Source organism: Mirounga angustirostris, unplaced genomic scaffold (assembly GCF_029215605.1).
Source record: "Mirounga angustirostris isolate CCGP_5_RB_7025 unplaced genomic scaffold, mMirAng1.0.hap1 SCAF_4, whole genome shotgun sequence".
NCBI lineage: Eukaryota > Metazoa > Chordata > Mammalia > Carnivora > Phocidae > Mirounga > Mirounga angustirostris.
Window position 1 is genome coordinate 132,278,135 of NW_026991712.1, and position 23,031 is coordinate 132,301,165.

Consider the following 23,031-nt stretch of genomic DNA (forward strand, 5'->3'; position numbering starts at 1 on the left):
TGTTCATCCCTATAAGTCCAGTTCTAAGACCAGAACCTGGGACATGGTAGGCATGTTCAAAGCGTATCTCTGTCTGCCTGCTACATACCAGGGGAGTATTAAGCACTTTAATACATTTTTTAGTACACTAATAGCCACAAAAACATGAAGAAATCAGTATTACTCCTTTTCGCAGATGAAAAACTGATTCTCAAAGAAATAGGTAACTTACCCCAAATCTCTCAACTGTTAAGTGATGTTAACTCATCCAAACCCAGGCCTTATGAACTGATATCTGGGTTATATAAACCAAATACAAATTCAACTAGATCTCAAGACATATTTTGTTGATCCTTCTCTCCATGCCTACCATATTTTTGGCTCCATACTCTTTGGTTGTCTCTTCATATAACCACAATTTTTCTAATATTATTTTATAGAAAGAGAATAGAATGGTAATTCAGATTTGCCTCTAGCACAGTTGACTTAATTTTTTTATTATTATTGATAGTTTAGTAATATCCTTCAGATTCACGACTTAGTATTATGTTAATGTTTAAAACTTTGGTCAAATTGGAAAATCTTACATGGTAAAGTACAAAAAAAATGACCATAAGTTCTTTGCAGCAACTCCCACCTCAAGGTAAAATGCCTATCTCCCTACTTCTTGAATCTGGGCTGGCCTTGTGACCTCCTTTGATTCATAGAAGTGACATTGTGTAAGTTATGAGCCTAGGCTTCAAGAGACCTTGCTTATGCTTTCACTCAGAAAGCAAACAAACCTTTGCTTTGTGGAGGATGCAATACTGTCGGGGGGGGGGGGGGTGCGGGGAGAAGAAAAAGCACTAGCCACCGCAGCTGAGATCCCAGACTTAAGTGCATGCCCAGCAAATGCCCCGAAGAGTAAGATAAGCCATCTGAGAAGAGCCCAGGCCAAATCACTAATGACAGAATAATGATTTTTGTTTTAAGCCAGTAAGTTTGGGGCAGTTTGATATGTGCCAGTGAACAGCTGGTATACCCTCTCTAAAGTTTCTTTTGTATATGGTTATTATAATCATCATTTGTGGAAATACTACACACGTGCCCTACAGAGTTCTAACAGATTCTCTTTCACACAATTTCCCCCAAAAAAGGCAAAAATGTGATTAACTTACATGCTGTATTATTAAGTATATTCCTGACATGTAAGATTATAGATAGAAACTAAATCCTCCAATTATAGTTTTACACATCTGATGGTTAGAAAAATTTTCTACAGACTAGCTTCTGGCTCCATGTATTTCAAGCCTAGTTTTTGTTGCACTACACACATACATTAGATGCTAGGCACCTTAAGACATATTCATATGGGTTTAGTCACATACCTATGACTCATAACATCAACCAGGTTGGCAGAATGGACAATAGGAATACTCCTGGAAGCTATTCCTATTCTAGAATGAGGAAGTACTAACTTAAATATATGGGAAGTAACGATGGGAATCACATAAATTTCACTAAACAAAACCAAAATGTATTCTCCGTTTAAATTTTCTTAGTTAGATCTCAAACAATGTCTGGGGTCTCTCCAAAACCACCCGAAAGAAGGAAGAATTTAATGGTCAGAGTGGGAAAACACAGCAGACTTAACTGGTTGCAGTTAAATATCTTGCACAAATTTTACAAAAGTATTTGGCTGTGTGAACATATTACTAGGGTCCCTATCAAAGCCTTGAAATAATCTCCATCATGTGAGGGACCCTGAACCTTGAGCTTCATTAGCGTCAGGTGGATCCACACCCTATTTGCCCCCTTCTTCCTGGCTTCCTTCCCTTTCTTAGTCTCAGAAGTAGCAGACAATGCCCCCCTGCCTAATTCAAGCCCCTCAGGAATACTAGTTTTCTAACCTAAGCACTTTTCCAATTTATGGTCACATCCATATTGTTTTCTCTTTCTCTTTGCTTCCACACTCCAAAACTTGAATTTCATGGCAGTGCAAGCCATCAGAAAAGATAATTGCTTGAGTGTGATAATGGTGACTGACAATTCCATCTCCAAACTATTTATCAGTTCACACTCCATATATCAGGAACCAAGAGAACATGACACCTCTGTCAGTAAAACAAAAGAATCTCATGACAGCATTTCAATTGAATTTTTCACCTGGCACTCACCACATTAGCACTCAGTTAAAATAACTCCATTCATTATTCCAAAACAAGAAAAAAGCAAAACACAAAAATGGATGCTTTAGACAATGTAAATGAAATTACATACATATAAAAAAAAGCTAATACTTCACCTGATCCCAGGCTTTTGCTGCCTTCAAAGTAACCTGTCTTGGTTTACGATAACTTTTTTTATGTTTCTGACAATGAGCCAATCTCGGGTCATCCTTTTATACAAGTGAGTTATTCTTTTCAACAGAGAATGACTATTTTGCCAAACAGTAAGCAAAATATGTCAATCTCAAAGTTCAACTGAAAGTGTCTCTCAGTTAACTCTAAAGCTCAGTAAAAGTGTCAGTCCAAAACTCTAGGTAAACCCTCAATTAGCCTGATTGCCACTTTCATAAAATTTTAAGCACAGATTTCTGATAGTTTGGGTAACTTCCCAAAAGTCGTCTGAAAAGTAAGCCATCCTGGTCTCCAAAATTCCCTCCTTTTTTATTCTCAAGAACACTTCTTAGTCTCCAGGTGACAGTGTAGTGTTGTGGTCAAGGTCATAAGCTAGACTAGGGAGTGTTCCCATTTTGGTTCTGCCATGACTAGTGGTGGGATTTAGGCAAATTGCTCAAATCCTCTAAGCTTGTTTTCTAGTTTGTAAATTGCAGATAATAATACTGTGTTTTATATAGAGTAATTGTGTGGATTAAATGAGCTGATATACATAACTTAGCATGTTGACTGGCAAAAAAGTATAATCCCCTCCCTTTATTTTTTCCCATTTGTATTTCTCATTATAATTGTCATTTTGCTCTGAGAAAGAGCATTGGAGAGGGGGTATAATGAGAATGGAAAAACAATTCAGCTGGTCCTAGAATCGATCCCAGCTTTTTATTTCAACCAGCTGCGCTGGGTCACTCCAAAGCAAGTGTTTTCTATCTCTCTACCCTTTGGTACCACTTTAGTTCAAAAGACATGGCCTCTGTCTCTGCAGTTCTTCACATATATCTTTTTCCAAATATATGTTCTTCTAAAAGAATAAGTGCAAAGGCAAAAAGTAAATTTAGCCCATCAAGCTGTATTGAAATGTTAAATCAATTTTTTAAGAAAGAAAAAATACTGACAAAAACTTTCAAAATAGAAATCTGAAGATAGTTTTCATTTAAAAAAAAAGTGTTCTGGTAAAAGCCCTAATGAATCTAAATAATATCTTCTATACACTAGGCAAAGTCATCATCATCAAACATTTACTGAGTGCCTACTCAATGCCAAACACTGTTGGATTCTGGAAATACAAACAGGTAAATGACAAGACACCTGTTCCAGGGGAACACATTGTCCAGTTGAGGACACAGGGCCAAACATGGCCCTAGACTTCCTAAAGTCTAGAAATACGAAATCAACAAGACAGACAAAAAGTCCCTCAGCAGATGAGAAGGTAGTTCCAGGGCCATCAGTATAATTTTTACGCAGCAAGTATAAAACATGAAGACCTGAAAACTCAGACTTTTCGAGTATCCGTAGTGATTACTTACAAGACTTACATCAGCACAATGGTCTTGGTGACCTCTCAGAGGAATTGTAGGTTTCATTCACTCCTGTCGTCCCCCCAAGCCTACCTCATCCCAGTGCTGATTTGGATGGTCAGTTGCTGTACTTTGAACTGGATCATAATGGAGCATTCACAGAGGTAAAAGTTTCACACTTGTATGACCTTACCCTTCACTTCTTCTAAGATGCGGTAATGGTAGTAAGGGAAGGAAAAGACTGACTAACTCTCCCTCAATATTTGCCTTTCTGGACTCTCTCATTGACAGGAGTGTGGTGAAGTAAGGCTAAGCTTAGAACCTGATTTCCCCTTAGAAAGCTTGGTCCTTCTCTCCCTTTCTCTCTTTATCTACTCTCTCTCTTCCACAAGGTGGCTTAACGACAGCCCAAGCAGGTCCAGGGAGGGCACATGAAGGCTCCTGCTGTCCTCATGTCTCACACCTTGGCACTAGGAAGTAGAATTTTCACCACACGAGAATGGTGAGATCTAAATGTGGATTGGATATTGGGGTAGAAATGGTCAGAACAAGTTTGTGGCCTTCTTGTTTTTCAGACTATTTATGCCATCCCAGTATATATAGATCGGAGTTTTTCTGTGAGTCCTGGTTGGCTCCCTCTTGTCCTGCTTTGGAGTTTGGGGGTGAAGTCCCAGCAGTTGTTACAGTGTGATGTCACTGTGCTGTGTTGATTAGTTTATCCCACGCATACACTTTCTTTGAGGATGTCTCAGGAAAAGATGGCCAAGACAGGAAAGAATTTGAACATCTCTGAATCCTCTGGCTAAAAGCCATCCAAATATCATACTGACATTAATTCTTAACAGCACCCATTCTTTTATTTTGAATAGCTCTACCTAGAAGGCATAAGAAAAAGTAAATAGGAATACCATATTCTGTCATATATATGTCATTTCTTTGACATTTTCAAAACAGGAGCAATGAGTTGCCGGGGGGGTGGTGCAGATTTGAACTCCCAGTCTCTCTGATAGGTGGAGCATAGAAGCCAATAGACAGATACCTTTTTATTTCCAATGATTACATATTGGCCAAACAGGAATTTCTTCATCTTCAATTTTAGCAACAAAAAGAGCCAGATTCCCCTGAAAGACCACGTTCACTTTAATATACAAGCTAAAAAAAGGAAAAAAAAAAATTGTCTAGTCATTCAATCTAGTCAGGTGCATTCAGGACAGGAAAAAGAAAAGTGGGAAGCAGGGGTGGGTTGGTGACAATAGATCCAGTCCGGCTCTCTCTTAGCTGGCCCTGGGGGTGGTTTCTGAGCCTAATTTTGGCTCTGTCTTCACAGCAATCTTTAGGACTGTAAGGAATTTAACATCTCTTGTGCTCAGTTTTTGGCTTAACCTGAAAATCTGAGACAATGGGAAAAGTCTCACTTAACAACCTATTAAATTTGTACACCCGCTCCAAATTCTGCAAAATGTCAGCAAAACCAGCAATATCTAAGATAAACTCAGGAAATGCCAAAATAATCAATGAAATATCATAATCATTAAAGTTCTCTTCGCAGTTGGAAAATTACCAAACCTCTTTGCCATAAGCAGCTCTGATTTTATTCTCAAAGGCCTTTGACTATTAAAAATATGTATACAGAATAGATATATAGCCATGTATTGCACTCAGAGGATGTGCCAAATAGATATGCCCGCCCAGAAAAATGATAATATTCACAAGTCAGTTATTGACTTCCCCTTCAAACCCTCTGGGCCAGCTATTTGTCGTTTGGCTCTCGGCATTCTGGAATCTCCTCTGTATGTCAGGATGGCTGGGAGCCTGTAAGCCACATCTCACAGACTTCCTTGCCAACTGCTTTCTAGTGGGTTCTGCCAATGGGAGGCACCGTTAGGGGCTTGATTTTTTTTTTTTTTTCTGTGTCTGATGGTGCATGGAAGCATCAAGGAGCTGGGCAGGGCGAGTGAAGGCTGGGGAGTCCCATCAGGCAGTGCAATTGTTCAGCAAAGGCAGAGATGGTGCTCCGTTCGCCTCAGCAGCACGGTGCTCGTGAGCTCTGGCTCCAGTAGCAGTAGCTGCTGCAGCCTCTGAAGACAGAGACAGTGGGCCCCTGAGTTCCTGCAGCACATGTGAGGTGTGGTGTCCGAGCTGCCTGCAAAGGGTGGGGTAGTTGCAACGGCAGCGAGCAGCAGTAGTACCTCAACAGGCTCTTGAGCACAGCAACGCTGGGCCCTGGGCAACCGCATTTCCTCTGCTGCTTCTCCAGCCAGGCAGGTGGTAGGTGGGTAACCTCACCTTTCCCTCTTCACTCCTTCAGTCTTGCCGACAATTTCATAACCAATTCTTTATGTTTTCCTAGTTCTCCTGAATGAACACTTAACAATACACCTCTGTCTCCCTTCATACCAATGAATCAGAAGAAAACATAAGGATGCCTTTTTTGTTAATTTTTCATATAGGTGTATATGTATTGGATGAATGCTGAAAGATCATACAATTTACAAAGAACTTAAGAGGGCAGAATTAGTACATCCCTGATGTGAAAAACATTAGAAAGTTATAGAATTCAGGTTGAATAGGATAAACACATACATGCAACCCTGAAATCCCACCAAAACAAAAGGTATGAGACCAGAAAGACAAAGAAGGCAGAAGAGGGAATGAGGCAGCAAGGACAGTAGACAAAGATGAAAACACCAATTCATAAGATGGAAATGACATGGCTAGTGGAATCTGATTAGCAGCCCTCAGAAAGCTGAAACCAAAGATTCAAGTAGCAAATCATCAAAAAGTCTCAGAAATATATTTAAAAAATCAGAAATCCTGGGGTGCCTGAGTGGCTCAGGCAGTTAAGCGTCTGCCTTCAGCTCAGGTCATGATCCCAGGGTCCTGGGATCGAGTCCCGCATCAGGCTCCCTGCTCAGTGGGAGGCCTGCTTCTCCCTCTCCTGCTCCCCCTGCTTGTGCTCTCTCTCTCTGTCAAATAAATAAATAAAATCTAAAAAAAAAAAAAACCCAGAAATCCAAGTAGCTTCAGACTAAAAAATTATAACAGCAAATCAACAGAAATCAACAAAGTAACACTTTAAATTCTTTTTTTATTTTATTTTTTATTTTATTATGTTATATTAATCACCATACATTACATCATTAGTTTTTGATGTAGTGTTCCATGATTCATTGTTTGCATATAACATCCAGTGCTCCATTCAGTACGTGCCCTCTTTAATACCCATCACCAGCCTAACCCATCCCCCTATCCCCCTCCCCTCTAGAACCCTCAGTTTGTTTCTCAGAGCCCATAGTCTCTCATGGTTCGTCTCCCCCTCCAATTTCCACCCCCTTCATTTTTCCCTTCCTACTATCTTCTTTTTAACATATAATGTATTATTTGTTTCAGAGGTACAGGTCTGTGATTCAACAGTCTTACACAATTCATAGCACTCACCATAGCACATACCCTCCCCAATGTCTATCACCCAGCCACCCCATCCCTCCCACCCCCCACCACTCCAGCAACCCTACGTTTGTTTCCTGAGATTAAGAATTCCTCATATCAGTGAGATCATATGATACATGTCTTTCTCTGATTGACTTATTTCGCTCAGCATAATACCCTCCAGTTCCATCCATGTCATTGCAAATGGCAGGATTTCATTCCTTTTGATGGCTGCATAATATTCCATTGTACATATATATACCACATCTTCTTTATCCATTCATCTGTTGATGGACATCTTGGCTCTTTCCATAGTTTGGCTATTGTGGACATTGTTGCTATAAACATTGGGGTGCACATAACCCTTCAGATCCCTACATTTGTATCTTTGGGGTAAATACCCAGTAGTGCAATTTGCTGGGTTGTATGGTAGCTCTATTTTCAACTTTCTAAGGAACTTCCATGCTGTTTTCCAAAGTGGCTGCACCAGCTACCATTCCCACCAACAGTGTAGGAGGGTTCCCCTTTCTCCACATCCCCGCCAACATCTGTTGTTTCCTGACTTTTAATTTTAGCCATTTTGACTGGCATGAGGTGGTACCTCATTGAGGTTTGGATTTGGATTTCCCTGATGCTGAGTGATGTTGAACACTTTTTCATGTGTCTGTTGGCCTTTTGGATGTCTTCTTTGGAAAAATGTCTGTTCATGTCTTCTGCCCATTTCTTGATTGGATCATTTGTTCTTTGGCTGTTGAGTTTGATAAGTTCTTTATAGATTTTGGATACTAGCCTTTTATCTGATATGTCATTTGAAGATGTCAATGCTACCTAGAGCAATCTACACATTTAATGCAATCCCTATCAAAATACCACCCACTTTTTTCAAAGAAATGGAACAAATAATCCTAAAATTTGTATGGAACCAGAAAAGACCTCGAATAGCTAGAGGAACATTGAAAAAGAAAAGCAAAGCTGGCAGCATCACAATTCTGGACTTTAAGATCTATTACAAAGCTGTCATCATCAAGACAGTATGGTACTGGCACAAAAACAGGCACATAGATCAATGGAACAGAATAGAGAGCCCAGAAATGGACCCTCAATTCTATGGTCAACTAATCTTCAACAAAGCAGGAAAGAATGTCCAATGGAAAAAAGACAGTCTCTTCAACAAATGGTGTTGGGAAAATTGGACAGCCACATGCAGAAGAAAGAAACTGGACCATTTCCTTATACCACACACAAAAATAGACTCCAAATGGTTGAAAGACCTCAATGTGAGACGGGAGTCCATCAAAATCCTAAAGGAGAACACAGGCAACAACCTCTTCGACCTCAGCCGCAGCAACTTCTTCCTAGAAACATCACCAAAGGCAAGGGAAGCAAGGGCAAAATTGAACTATTGGGACTTCATCAAGATAAAAAACTTTTGCACAGCAAAGGAAACAGTCAACAAAACCAAAAGACAACCAACAGATTGGGAGAAGATATTTGCAAATGACACTTTAAATTCTAAGGGAAAGTTATTTCTAACCAAAAACTCTACCTTCAGCTATACTTTAATCAAAAGTAAAGGTAGAATTAAAATGTTCTCAACATGTACAATCTCCAGAAATTTTATCTTGTATGCAGCCATTTGTTTAAAAAAAAAAAAATCCTAGAAGATGTGCTCCATCAAGACAAAGAAATAGACCAAGAAAGAGGAAGACAAAATCTAAGAAACAAGAAATTTAATTCAGGGGGAAATAAAAAAGAAGAAAAATTCCCAGCAATGACTGCCAAGAATATCAGTTAAGGTCCTTGGCCTAGAAAGCAATGAATCCTGATTGGCATAGGAGGATAGTGGGCTCCAGGAAAGACAGAGAGAGAGAAGGAGGGAAGGAAGGAAGGAAGGAAGGAAGGAAGGAAGGAAGGAAGGAAGGAAGGAAGGGAGGGAGGGAGGGAAGGAAGGAAGGAAGGAAGGAAGGAAGGAAGGAAGGAAGGAAGGAAGGAAGGAAAGGAAGGAAAGGAAGGAAAGGATGGAAGGAAGGAAAGATGAAAGGAAGGAAGGGAGAAAGGAACCTAGACATTATGTGTTCAAAGGCATGAATTTTATTGAAAGCTATTTTATAGTACTGTGAAAAAGTTTGGGGCTAAAATAGCCATGGGGACCTAGATAACAAACCAAATGACATAATAAAAACTTGTGAAACGAGGAGAAATGTAATCATAGTATAATACAAATTTAAGCTATAAACACTGATGTATTAGAAAAGCATGATATAGGGATGCCTGGGTGGCTCAGTCAGTTAAGCATCTGCCCCTGGCTGAGGTCATGATCCCAGGGTCCTGGAATCCAGTTCCACATCAGTCTCCTTGCTCAGTGGGGAGCCTGCTTCTCCCTCTCCCTGCTGTTCCCCCTGCTTGTGTGCTCACTCTTTCTCTGACAAATTAAAAAAAAAAAATCTTAAAAAAAAAAAGCATGGTATAACTATAATGGGAGAATAGGAGGAAAAACAGGTGTATGCATTGACAGTAGGGCTGAGGAGGCATTGTAAAAGAGAAAATCCTAAACTTTCAGAGAAGGAAACTAATAGATAATATCTAAAATTAAAAACAAAAATACAGAACTATCAATAAAGTATAGTATTAGAAATTGGGATGTAAATGCCAGATTAAACAGCTAAAAATGATTGAAAATAAAAGTTTGCTTGAAGAGAATGAGAAGAGGACAGGAGTGCCCTTCTATTTGTTTGCTTGTTTGTTTGTCTTTAAGCTTGTAGTACTGTTTGGATTTTAAATTTAAGCACAAGTATTACTTTGAGAATATAATTAAGTCTTTAAAAATTAAAAAATAAGGAGTTTGGGTGATGTCATATACATGCAGTACTCTAAACAACAATAAATTGAAACATATGAGAATCAAGTTACATTTTCTTTAATGAAATTAAACATTAACTATTTAATTTATTTCTTGCCATCTTTATGCACTACTAATATACTTTGCAATTTTCACTACATGCAAAAATAAATTTCACCCAATATCAGGTAACACTTCCATAAATTTTGAATTGACTGGGTGTCAAACTACCTAGGATACTAAAGTATTCTGGTACGTCCTGTTCTGATTATTATTACTACATAATGAGTCATCCCAAAACATAGCAGCTTAAAGTAATGGTAAAAATAATATTATCCCTCTCGTTTTGGGGGTTCTTGCTTGAGGTCTTTCATGGAGTCACATTCAGATGACCAGGGTTGCTGAAGTTAGAGTAATCTCAAAGGCTCCCTCACACATACGTGTGGCTGTTGATGCTGGCTGTTGATGGGACCCCAAATGAGGCTGTCAGCCAAGATGCCAAATCATAGTCTTCCCAGGTAGTCGGGCTTCCTCACAGCATGGCAGTTGGCTTTTAAAGATGAACATCCCAGTGGACAGGCAGAAACTTTATCATTTTTAATGACCTAGCCTCAGAAATCACAGAGCATTATTTCCTTAATAGTCCCAATCACCCCAAAATCCAAAGGAAAGGAAAATAGATCCTCACTTCTCAACCAGAGGAGTGTCAGTGTCACATGGTAAGAAAAGAATGTGGGAAAGGGGATTTTTTTTTTTTTTGCACCTGCTTGTGTTCCCTCTCCCGCTGTAACTCTCCCTATCAAATAAATAAATAAAATCATTTAAAAAAAAGAATATACAATCTACCATAGGTCTCTTTGTTCCAATATAGAAAAATCTACATTCACATAATGTCAAATAACCAGTAACTATCTTCAAAAGGAGATATGCTTACACCAGCAGATTTTTACCTGGGACATATATGCTTTGTAGGGGGAAGGAGATGAAATAATTTTCAGGAAGTAATCTTCAGATCCCAAGTTTCACATGCACTCTTTCCAAAATTTGACTGCCTGAGAATATTCGTGCCAGTTGTTCTTTTAAAAAAGAGAGGCATCTTATGACGGTACATTGACCCTGAATGTAAAAATCTCCAGAGTTGCAAACAATAGGACAATTCAAAATATCGGTGTTGGTATTAAGAAAGTAAATGACTAATAACTGAGTCATAAAATCTGGAATCGGTTTCGATTCTTTGCCTTTAACAAAACTGAAAGAAGACCTAATTAAGATGACAGCTGGTAGATCATTAAAAATAATTTTTGATGATAGATAACTATGTGATTTTGGCATATAACTTGGAAGGAATTCAAATATTTGAGTGACATTGCTAAAACAAAACTCTTTCCATTCTCATCTACTTATTTATGGGAATATGTTGTCTCAGGTTTTACATCCATAAAAACAAAAATAGAATAGATTGATGCTGAGCTTTGTCTCATTCTAGCAATAAGTAATATGCATTCACAGATACATACATTTATTGAACAAAAAATAGCCCAACCATTAGAATAATGGATACATTTTTAATAAATTTTATCTTTATGTTTATCTAAATGTATAATTATTTATGTTGTTTAGGTTAATTTTGTATTGACTCGTGTAATGAAAAATCAATTCAGAAGAAATTTTAACACTTGGGAGTTGTATAGTCACAAATTTTTAATTACTTTTCAATCTACGTATTTGTTTTTATGGCAGGAAGAAGCGATCACTAAAAGATTTTCGGGCAGAAAGAAATGTATTAGACTAGGATAAAATTTTATTGGAAAAGTGCTATAGAAATAGGAGTTCAGAGAAAAATAAATGAAGAATTTCTGACTATTAAAATGAGTTTGTTCATGTATTTTTATATGGCTTATGGCAGCAATCAAATGGATACGTTTCAAAGACTAATGAAATTTTTATGTTAATGTTCACAATTTTCTGTAAACTATATATTTTACAACTAGTTAAGCTTATGATGAGAAATTTTAGAGGTCAACAAAAATTTGTGAGGTGGGATATGTTTCAAAATTGACTTGAGACCATCAATTTAGAATCTTAAAATACCCTCCAAAACAATATGATATCTGAACCTAATTTAACAGCAAGTATTTTGCATAGTTATTTTTGTTGTTAGCTGAAAGAAGGAGCCTCTGAACATTTTCATATCCTGTTCAACTATACAGTTGTTTTTATTGTACATTATGTACCTAACTGTGAGGCAAGTCCATAGCACAACAAGAGAAGAAAATCTTGTTTTATTAAACCTGGCAAAAAATTGGTATGGTTGAACTTTATTATCATGTCAAAGACTAATTAATTAGAGCTGAGATTTCTGGTTTTACCTAGAACTTTTTTTTTTTTTACATACATGAAAGAACATACCTAGGATTAAAAATCTACATTGTTACATCTTTGAGGAGTATAGAGCATATTGAAATACAGAAGTAAATGCTTGCTCATTTCCTTTGAAGATTATTGGTGATATATACTGAATATACGATGTGGAAATCCAGATATGTACTCCTTGCTCTTTTTTCAGTGCTTCAGTGCCCACCAATAGCAAGTTTGAAATAATCTTAATGGTATCATATATCCCAAGGCTCATCATGGTGCCTGGCACAGGATAGATGTTCAATATCTGTTTGTTGAATTATCAAGTAAATGAAAGAACTGGGATTCATTCATTTAATGAGATGGTCAGCAAGCCTTTTCCAGTTTCAGAAGTTTTTTATTGAAGTGCAAATTTACATTTGAGTTATATCATCTGAGTAGTGGTTCCCAAAAGTCAGCCCATAATCTGACTGCATCAGTATCACCGAGAGGATGTGTTATAAATTTAATTTCCTGTACCCCCACCCCATGTTACTAAATTACATCCTGGAGGGGGGGTGAGGTCTGGGATTCTTCATTTTTTTTTTTTTTAAGATTTTATTTATTTATTTGACAGAGAGACACAGCGAGAGAGGGAACACAAGCAGGGGGAGTGGGAGGGGCGGGGGAAGCAGGCTTCCCGCAGAGCAGGGAGCCCGATGCAGGGCTCGATCCCAGGACCCCGGAATCATGACCCGAGCCAAAGGCAGACGCTTAACGACTGAGCCACCCAGGTGCCCCAGGGATTCTTCATTTTTAATAGGCTCCCCAGTTGATTGTCATACATATAATTGACAGGACTCAGGAGAATCAGTTTTGGAAACAAGAAAAAACAGGGTAGATTCATTCAGAGAATGAGAAGGCAGGAAACTGCACGCAGTTTCAGGGGGGAAAATAGTCTGGCCAGGGGCACCTGTGCTAGAAATGAAACAATGCCAAACATTTGTCATGTGCTCAAGATTCAAATTTGAGGGAGAGGGTGTCAGCTCTATCTTGGTCATATTGGCATCCCATTTAGGGTGGGGTCGGTCAGGGCCATGATTAGGAAGTAGTTCCACTAGGCTGCATCTGATACAGAAGAGGGTTTCTCATAAACATAAATCAAAATGCTGCTGGAAATCAGAAAAGTTGTTTAGGCAGGCAAAAGAATTTACAAATACAAGACTGTACACAATGGGATGGAATGTCCTAAAGTAACGTGTCAACAGAGAGCCAAATACGAGATTATTACTCAATCTGAACATTATAGAAAGAATTCCTATTATCAAGAACAATCAGATAACCTGGAAATTTTTCTCCCATTCTGAGTCTGTGGCTCTGTATTACTAACTGAATTCCAAAATCACCCAGTTCAGTTTTTAAAAATCAGTCAAACACTGTTTAGGATTCTTTAGAAAAACTAAATAATTGACTACATTTGTAACTTTTTTGATGCTATGTATTTTAAATTGTGTCTAATGACAGAATACTAGGTAAAGGACGCCTGGGTGGCTCAGTCGTTAAGCGTCTGCCTTCAGCTCAGGTCATGATCCCGGGATCCTGGGATCGAGCCCCACGTTGGGCTCCCTGCTCTGCGGGAAGCCTGCTTCTCCCTCTCCCACTCCCCCTGCTTGTGGACTCTGAAAAACAAACTGAGGGTTCTAGAGGGGAGGGGGGTGGGAGGATGGGTTAGCCTGGTGATGGGTATTGAGGAGGGCATGTTCTGCATGGAGCACTGGGTGTTATATGCAAACAATGAATCATGGAACACTACATCTAAAACTAATGATGTAATGTATGGGGATTAACATAACAATAAAAAAGAATATGTAAAAAAAAAAATACTAGGTAAAGTCTATCACAGGGAAGGGTAATCAATAATCATCTGCTCAGCTCCTGGCCCCTTTAGCCATCCTGACCCCTTCCACTCATCATGTGCCCACTGTTCTAAGGGATAACCTCAATCATCTTATACCCTAGCATTGTCAAATGAAGAAACTGTCAAGGAACCACCTGTTCATTCCCAATAGCTTTTGCTTTTTTTCCATCTTATTTTGTGGTTAAAAATTTTTTGGCCTAGGGGCGCCTGGGTGGCTCAGATGGTTGGGCGTCTCCCTTTGGCTTCAGTCATGATCTCCAGGTCCTGGGATTGAGCCCCACATCGGGCTCCCTGCTCAGTGGGGAGTCTGCCTCTCCCTTTTCCTCTGCCTCTCCCCACTGCTCTTACTCTCTCTCTATCTCTCTGTCTCAAATGAATAAATAAAATTCTTTAAAAAATAATTTTTTTTTTTTTTCTGGCCTAGGGGTGCCTGGGTGGCTCAGTCAGTTAAGGGTCTGACTCTTGGTCTCAGCTCAGATCTTGATCTCAGGGTCATGAGTTCAAGCCCAGCTTGGGCTCCACACGGGGCCTATAAACAAACAAACAAACAAACAAACATTTTTGGCCTAATTTTTGGTTATGCAAATCTAAAGTTCTTTCCTTCCTCTGACCTCTACAGATTTAAAGTTCATATTTGCCAATTTCTTTGGCTCACAGAATCCTCATAGTCTTGAATAAGAATTACTTACTTCTCATCATTCTGGAACCTAATTAATAACTCCCTTTCTCCAGCTTTGTCCACATTGGTTGGATCCCCATAGAAGCAGGGAAGCTGAGCTATGTTCATAAATCTGTTATATAGCTGAATATAAGGATGCTCACTGGTTACCCAGGAAGTAAACATTGACAAAATATCCAAATAATTAAATAACTACACACCCACATCATTTTTCAGGGATTTAAATGTATATGGTTCAGCTTTTCTGACTCATGTCATTATTCTTTCAGTGATAGAACGGACATGGTACACTGCTCTGTGAAGAATACCTCATTACCTTTCACAGTTCCCTTAATTTCATAGTGTTGCCTAAAAATATCTTTTCACTAGAAGAGCCTAGAAGAACAGCACTCCAGAGAGTTGTGTTTTCCATTACATTGATCTTAGTCAGTAGACTCCAATGCGTGATTGAGTTGCATGCTACTAATAAATTAACAAACATTATATCTGTTCTCACCTGCATTTTAGTCTTTCATCTGGGTGCTGACTGATATTTAATGTTAAGCTAATACACGAGTTGCTTTTTCTCTCTTTGTGTTGTTTTGGATTATTTATTTTCTTTCATACATTTACCAATGACCAATCTGCTCAAAAATACACACATACTGATGATCTATGTAACATATCCAGGAAAATAAATTTATTTCTATCAAGAAAAATATTATATATGCAACTAATGAATACTTGAACACTACATCAAAAACTAATGATGTACTGTATGTTAGCTAACTGACCATAATAATAAAAAAAGAAAAATATTATATATGCAGTGACTCAATTCTTAGATTATGAAAACCAACTTTCTGGGCACTATAATCAGTGGTTGACAGCTTTTATTGGTGCCCAAAAGGAGTCAAATGTAAGACAGGCCCGTTATAAAAGTTCACTGGCTATTCGCCTAAACCCTATTCACACAGTGGGGTGATACTGGTTAAAGCAAATTTTAAAAAAAAGATAAAAGGTAAATCTTATGCCGTAAGATTAACTCCTAAATGCAGATTGGTTCTGATGCAGGCTGGCTTGGTCCAAAGACCCAGAGGGGTCCTACAGGATGAGCCAAGAGGGTTCTTGGCTTTGCACAGGATAAAAATCAAACTCGAGCTGAGAGGAAGTGGGAGCAGAGTTTATTGAAGATGTAGAGAGATTGCAGATACAGACAAAGCATGTGGAAGATTTGGAAAGGAGAGTAGAGTGAATCTCATCTTTGCTTGGTGTCTGGGGTTTTTATTGAGGATGGTACATCCTCAATAAATCTCAGGCATCCAGGAACGGGACAAAATGAGGACAAGTGCTCAGGTGTTCTCCATAAGTCATTCATGCCCTGGAGCCAAGGGTCTTGGCATCAAGGTGTCTGGAGTCAGTGGTCTTAGAAAACGTGCATGACAACCTCATCTGGTCACTCCTTAGATATTATCTATTATGCTGGAAGACTCCAAAGAAATCATTAACTCCTTGACCTTTACAAAGAGGAAATACATTAAGGCATGTGTAAAGGGGAGGTGCAGGTCCTAGCAAGAACAGAGGCAGCAAAAAAGCCGTCCTTGATGGGGACTCTTCAGTTCCCTATCTTCATTCCACGTACTAAATTTTTACCTGATAATTTTGAGAATTGCTGATGTTTTAATGCTGAAGTATACATACTCAATATACGGATAATCCTCACCTGGCAAGAATATAGTTCCTGACTAATAGTTGAAGGATAATCGGAAAACCTATAGCTAGATGCAAAAGGTAATCAGGACAGAAGCACTGCCAAGGGACACTGTATTGGTTAGGGTTCTTCAGAGAAACTAAATCAAGAGGAGACTGAGATGTATTATAAGGAATAGGCTCACATGATTATGGAGGCTAAGAAGGCCCACCATTTGCAGTCTGCAAACTGGAGACCCAGGAAAACCGGTGGTATAAGCTTCAACATGATTCTAAAGGCCTGAGAACCAGGAGTGCTGATGGTGTAAGTCTCAGCCCAAGGGCCGGAGAGGGTGGATGTGTCAGCTCTAACAGTTAAACAGAGAGAAAATTCGCCCTTTTTCCATCATTTTTTCTTTTTCTTTTTTTAATTTTATTTTATTATGTTACGTTAGTCACCATACATTACATCATTTGTTTCTGATGTAGTGTTCCATGATTCATTGTTTGCGTATAACACCCAGTGCTCCACGCAGTACGTGCCCTCTTTTGTTCTACTCAGGCCCTCGGCAAGATTGGATGATGCCCACCCATATTAGGGATGGCAACCTGCTTTACTCCGCCTCCAATTCAAATGCTAATCTATTCCAGACACACCCAGGATCAATGTTTAACCAGATAGCTGAGCATACAGCAGCCCAGACAAAATTAACCATCGCAGGCACTGATCTGATTTGAAGTCCTGGCTGTAACACTATGCATGACCTTGAGCCTAGTTTTCTTTTTCTTTTTTTTTTAAAGATTTTTATTTATTTGAGAGAGAGAGAGAGAATGAGAGAGATAGAGAGAGAGCATGGGGGCGGGCAGGGTCAGAGGGAGAAGCAGGCTTCCCGCTGAGCAGGGATCCCGATGCGGGACTCGATCCCAGGACCCTGGGTTCATGACCTGAGCCGAAGGCAGACGCCCAACCGACTGAGCCACCCAGGCACCCGAGCCTAGTTTTCTTCATCTGAAAAATGAAAATAATAACACTCCCTCCTAAGAGGATGGGGAGAGTAAAGAGGAATAGAATAGATGTAAACATGCCGTGAAATTTTTAAAGTGGCCTAGAAATATAAGGTACTATTATTTCTGTTTCCTGTTAGTGCCACACTGTAAGCTATTAAGATACAGTAACAGGCTTGGAAAGCAGAAATTCAAGACAAATCCTTTGTCAAGTGGATCTGTTGGAGGAGACAATATAAATAAGCTTGACAAGTCATTTTAAGCTTTTGGATACAGCGGTAGGTAAAATATTACAAAAGGTATAAAAGGAAAACCTTTGCCAGAGAAGCTGTGCTAAAACTGACACACAGTCTAGGAGATCCATTGAATAGGAATGCATATAGATAGGCCAACACAGCAGTGCCTGGACTGTTATGCAAGCAAACTGTCTCAAAAATGCAAACAACCAATTGGAGTCACTATCTCAACATCAGTACATGTGAAGGTAGTGGAGTGCTGGTCCTCGAGCATCTACATGCTTGCCATATCTCTGTGCATACCCAGTTAGACAGAGAATGTATTGCAAAAATAGAAGAAGCAATTGCTTACATCAGTGGTAGAACCAAATGTCCAGAGAGAAAGAAAGAATTAGTGATGGAAGTAAGCGCACAGAATAGCTCCTGCGTGAAAAGCTGTTTGGACTTAGGCTTCCCAGAAGTCCCAGACCTGTCACTCTCCTAGCTACTGTCACTCCTTACACCAAAGCTGTCAGGTTTGAATAATAGAAAACCTTCTGTAGCTTCCTCCGGATACTGAGTTCACAGAGAGGGAGGCAATTGAACTATCCCACCATAGTCCTGGTTCTTTCTTCTCTGACAGATCCAACTTCTACTGAAAGTGACCTTCCAGCGATAAGAAATGAGGAAAAAAAAAATGTTGGGAAAAAAAAATTGTCACAGCTTTAAACTAAGAATCTGATAAAAAGTTAAATAAGGTAAATGATTTGAGTAAAAATGATTTCCCCCAAACCATCATCTTCTCCCAAGCTTTCTTAAGTTGGTTAAGATTCTACCAGTGTTCCGTCAGTCACTTAAGCTCAAGCATGTGCTCATCCTCAGTCACCCTTGCTGCTTCTACATGCACAATTTAATAATTGTCAAATTTTATTATTTACAGGAACACACTATAGCAGCATCTCTTGTCTCTTTCTTTTTAGCCCCTCTGTTAATATTGTAGTTTGTTTTCATATTGTTTTATGAAGTCACTAAAACAGGGTTCCAACTGGCCTCCCTCCTCATGTCTTTCTCTTGCTCTAATCTCTGCAACACTACCAGGGCAGCTCTCCTGCTCACACCACTCTCCAACGGAAAATCCTTCAGTGGCTTACCGCTGCAGAGAAAATTAAGCTTAAATTTCCTATGCTAAGGATTAGGAGTCTGAAAATACCAAGCACTGGAGAGGTTATGAAGCAACAAGAACTCACATTCTGCTGCTGGAAGTGTACGGACAGAACTGTTTTGGAAAGTTGATTCTCAGAATCTGCTAGAGTTAACCACATGGATATCCTATAACCTCCAAATTCCACTTAAACAGTCACTTTGATAAGTAGACAGTGGTGTATTCATACACTGGAGTACTTATAAAACAATGAAAATGAATGAACTATACATACATTCAACAGCATGCACAAATTTCATAACAATATTCAATGAAGTTAGACACAAAATAATTTATGCTATCTAATGACATCATATAAAATTCAGAAACGGATGGGGCACCTGGGTGGCTCAGTCTGTTAAGTGTCTGACTCTTGATTTCAGCTCAGATCATGATCTGGGAGCTGTGAGATCAAGCCCCATTGGGCTCCCTGCTGAGCAGGGAGTCTGCTTGAGATTCTCCCTCTCCCTCTGCCCCTCCCCCCTGCATTCATTCTCTCTCTCCCTCTCTCTCTCCAAAATTAGTAAATAAATAAATCTTTTAAAAAAAGGCTTCAAAACTAGGCAGCACTAATCCATGAATCCAATTCACACAACACAGGCCCCAACAAACCAAAATGCAAATAGAATAACATCAATTTCGTAAGGAATCTGTGGAGCACAGAATCTCAGTCATTATGTCCACTTACTTGTATGTGTGGTTTGCAAGTTCCACTGTGCCAGGGGCAGGACCTTAAAATGCAACCTGTCCCTTACCTCTCACTATAAGTAAAATGAAGGCTAAAAAAAGATCATAATACTGGCAATTAGAAATTGATCACAAATACATATTTATTGCATGCATATCATGTGTTAGAAATTGCTTGACATTTGATCAAGACAAGTCAAACTGCAGACTGCTAAAGAGTAAATGTGAAATAAAGATTCAGCAGGGGGTACACTGAGAGATTATTGATTGTAGGAGCAGCAAGGCTGAAGAAAATGTTGATAGGATGAAGAAGATTTTTCCATGTTTTAGGCTGAGGAGAAAGTTGTGGGAAGAGATAGATTGAAAAAGCAAGTGAGAAAGGACATAATTGTTACATCAAGAACTTGCAAGAGGTAGAAGGCTTGGGGTATGTAGGTGAAGGACAGGAGGAATCATGACTGTGGAAAGAAGGAAGATAAATATGGGTGAGAACTGTAAACCAATTCAGAGGTGAAGAAGAAGTAAAATAAGTCTCAGGCAGATGACAGGAATTTGGAAGGAAAGGAAGGGGATGATCCAGGGGAAAGAATAAGTGAACTTCAAAGAGATGGTCTGAAGCAAGTTTTTCACAGCTATAACAGCTATTTCCTCTGTGAAATAGTCAAGGTAATCTGCTAAGGGGAAATAGTGCAGCATTAAGTGCAAAACTTAAAAAGACCGGTAAGAAATGACCAGCATGGGGAATGGGCAAGAGTATGTAAAGATTTGTTAGAGGATATTAAGACCCCAACAAAGATTGAAAATCATGAATGTATAAGGCAGGCAATCAACATGGCTGTGTGATTTGCTCCAGTATTATTTAATGCCTGGTGTTAAGATCAGAACAAACAGATGGTTAGGTTATTCTAGAATTGAGGCTTAGGATAATGGAATGAAAAGAAGGTCATGAGAGTGTTGGGCTGGTGAGAGAGAGGTTTAACTGAATACGATGAGTTGTAGGTTGGTTTGAATAAGGAAAGAAAGCCAAAGGCTTATTGATCAAGAACATACAAAGCTGGCAAAGTAGAAGAATCAATGAGAGTAAAGAGCAGCTGCTCCCCGACATAAAACCTCTTTAGGGCTATTCTGCAGCCTTTATCTGGCAGATAAAGTTCAATTTACTTCTTATAACAAGGCTTTCCATAATCTTACTTGCCTAGCAAGTGCATTTCTCATTCCTTCCCACAAATGCCCACAGGCATTCCACATGTCCTGGTAACCGAATGACTATGTTGCTTCCTGCTTTCATGGCACTGCTGTTTTTCCTGAAGAGCTCCTCTTCTAAATCCCCACTCACCTGACGAATTTCCGAATTTCTCAGCCTTTGAGACTCATCTCAAGCATCTCTTCCTTTTTAAAGTCTCCTGTGGTAATCTGTCTGTATTTAAAAAAAAAAAAAAAAAAGGCTGCTGAATTTTTATCCCATCCCTGTAACACTCATGCCATTACTTCCGCAAAAGGCCCTTGATTTTGGGCGGGCCAATAAGATGCTATAGAATTGGCACTGTGCCAGTTCCAGTGTAACCAACTACCATACTGTAAGAAAGTTCAGGCTATTGTGCCTAAAGTATCTCATGTGGAAAGAAAGGCCACAGGGAGGGAGCATTGGCATATAGCACCTATACCCAGACATGTGAGTAACACCTTCTTGGCTCTTCCTACCAATCCCAACCACTAGTTGAACGTAGATGGAGCCCAATCAACCCACAGAATTGTGAGAATTAATAAATCATTGCTATTTTAAGCCTCTACGTTTAGGGGTTTAGTTATGCAATTAGAGATAAATAATATATCTCCCATTTCCAACTCAAGTACAACTGCTCAAACTTTCCATCATATCACACTACTGTTCCTATAATATACCTCTAGCATTTTACTTATTACACTGAGATTGCAAAAAACATTTATATATCTGCTCCCTTCCTATTAAGTGAAATTCTTGAGATTAAGGACAATGTCTCAGTGCTAAGATCTGTAGATACAGATACAGATATAAATGGAGATAGATAGAAACATATATATATGTAAATACATATATATTCAAAGATATATATATCTATATCTCCTAAATCCTAGCACACAACATATGATAGATACTCAATAACTGAGTGATGTGAACTAAGTTGAATCTGAATTGAGTTAGTGGGAAGAAGAGAGGAGGACATTATGCTCAGTCATTGGAATTTCATGGTTAAATATTTCACATGCAGAGCAGTTCCCGGAACAATAGGGAAACATGTTGGAGGTGAAGTTAGCTCAAACACAGTCTAGAAACTGAAGTGAGAGTGGGCACATCCATCATCATCAAAGATGTGGATTCATGGTCTAGTGTGATGACGGGAATTTGTGTGGAGTAGAAAATGGTGACCCTGAGTGGGAAGAGATTGTGAACTTCAGAAAAGAGACTAAGAGTGACAGTTTTTCACAGTTGTAAGAATGCTCTTAATGCAATAATGAACAATTAAGAAGATGATGATCCAAACTTCTTTCTAATGTATGCTCAAGGGAGAAAACTAAGTCTCTACCTCACAGACTTGTGTGGAAGTTTTATTATGCTGGTTTCCCTTTAAGTCATTTGAATGCTCCTTCTCAGTCTCCTTCCCCTGACTCTTTTTGTTCCAACACCACTGTAAGCTTTCTGCTCAATCCTCTTCCCTATGCCTACTCTTTGGGCCATCGAGTTATTCTTATGGCTTCAACCATCACTTATTCACTGATATCCCCTAAATCTGAAGTTTCTGACTCCACATCTTTCATGAGCTTCAGGACAGTTATTTACAATCCTCTTAGGAATATTTCCACTGTTTGGTCATTTAAACTCAAGATGTTAAAGGTCAAACTTATTATCTTCCATTCAAAACTTTTTAAAAAAAGATTTATTTATTTTTGAGAGAGGGAGAGCGTGCGTGTTCATGCGTGAGAGCATACGTGGTGGGGGCAGAGGGAGAGGGAAAATCTCACACAGACTTCCAGCTGAGTGTGGAGCCTGATGTGGGGCTCGATCTCACAACCCTGAGATCATGACCTGAGCCAAAATCAAGGGCCTGACACTTAACCGACTGAGCCAGTCCAGATGCCCCGTAACTTTTTTGCTTGTATTTCCCAGCCCAGTAAATGGTGTCACTACCCACTTAGTACAGAAAGAAACAGCACAGTGATTAAGAGCTTGGGTTCTGGAATTAGTCGAACAGAATGTGCTCAAACCTGGTTTTCATAAGTTACTACCTATGTGGTAACCTTCTCAAATTACTTAAATTTTCCAAACTTTGGTTTTTCTCCTCTGTTATAATCTTCGAAAGCTTGTGAAGAGGATTAAATAAGTACCTGCCCAAGCCCTCAAAACTAATCATGCCAACTAGACC

The 23,031-nt window shown here is 39.1% G+C and overlaps 1 long non-coding RNA gene across 2 annotated transcripts in view; it reads right to left on the reverse strand.

The window, feature by feature from the left end:
* Positions 1-7,150: 7,150 nt before the first annotated feature.
* Positions 7,151-23,031, reverse strand: part of LOC129046455 (uncharacterized) — a 33,370-nt gene continuing 17,489 nt past the window's right edge. For both annotated transcript variants that reach the window (XR_010410899.1, XR_010410898.1), the window contains exons 3-5: positions 20,967-21,047; positions 19,632-19,722; positions 7,151-8,436 (exon numbers count right to left, since the gene is read on the reverse strand). This is a non-coding gene — a long non-coding RNA (uncharacterized LOC129046455). The remainder of the gene's footprint in view (positions 8,437-19,631; positions 19,723-20,966; positions 21,048-23,031) is intronic.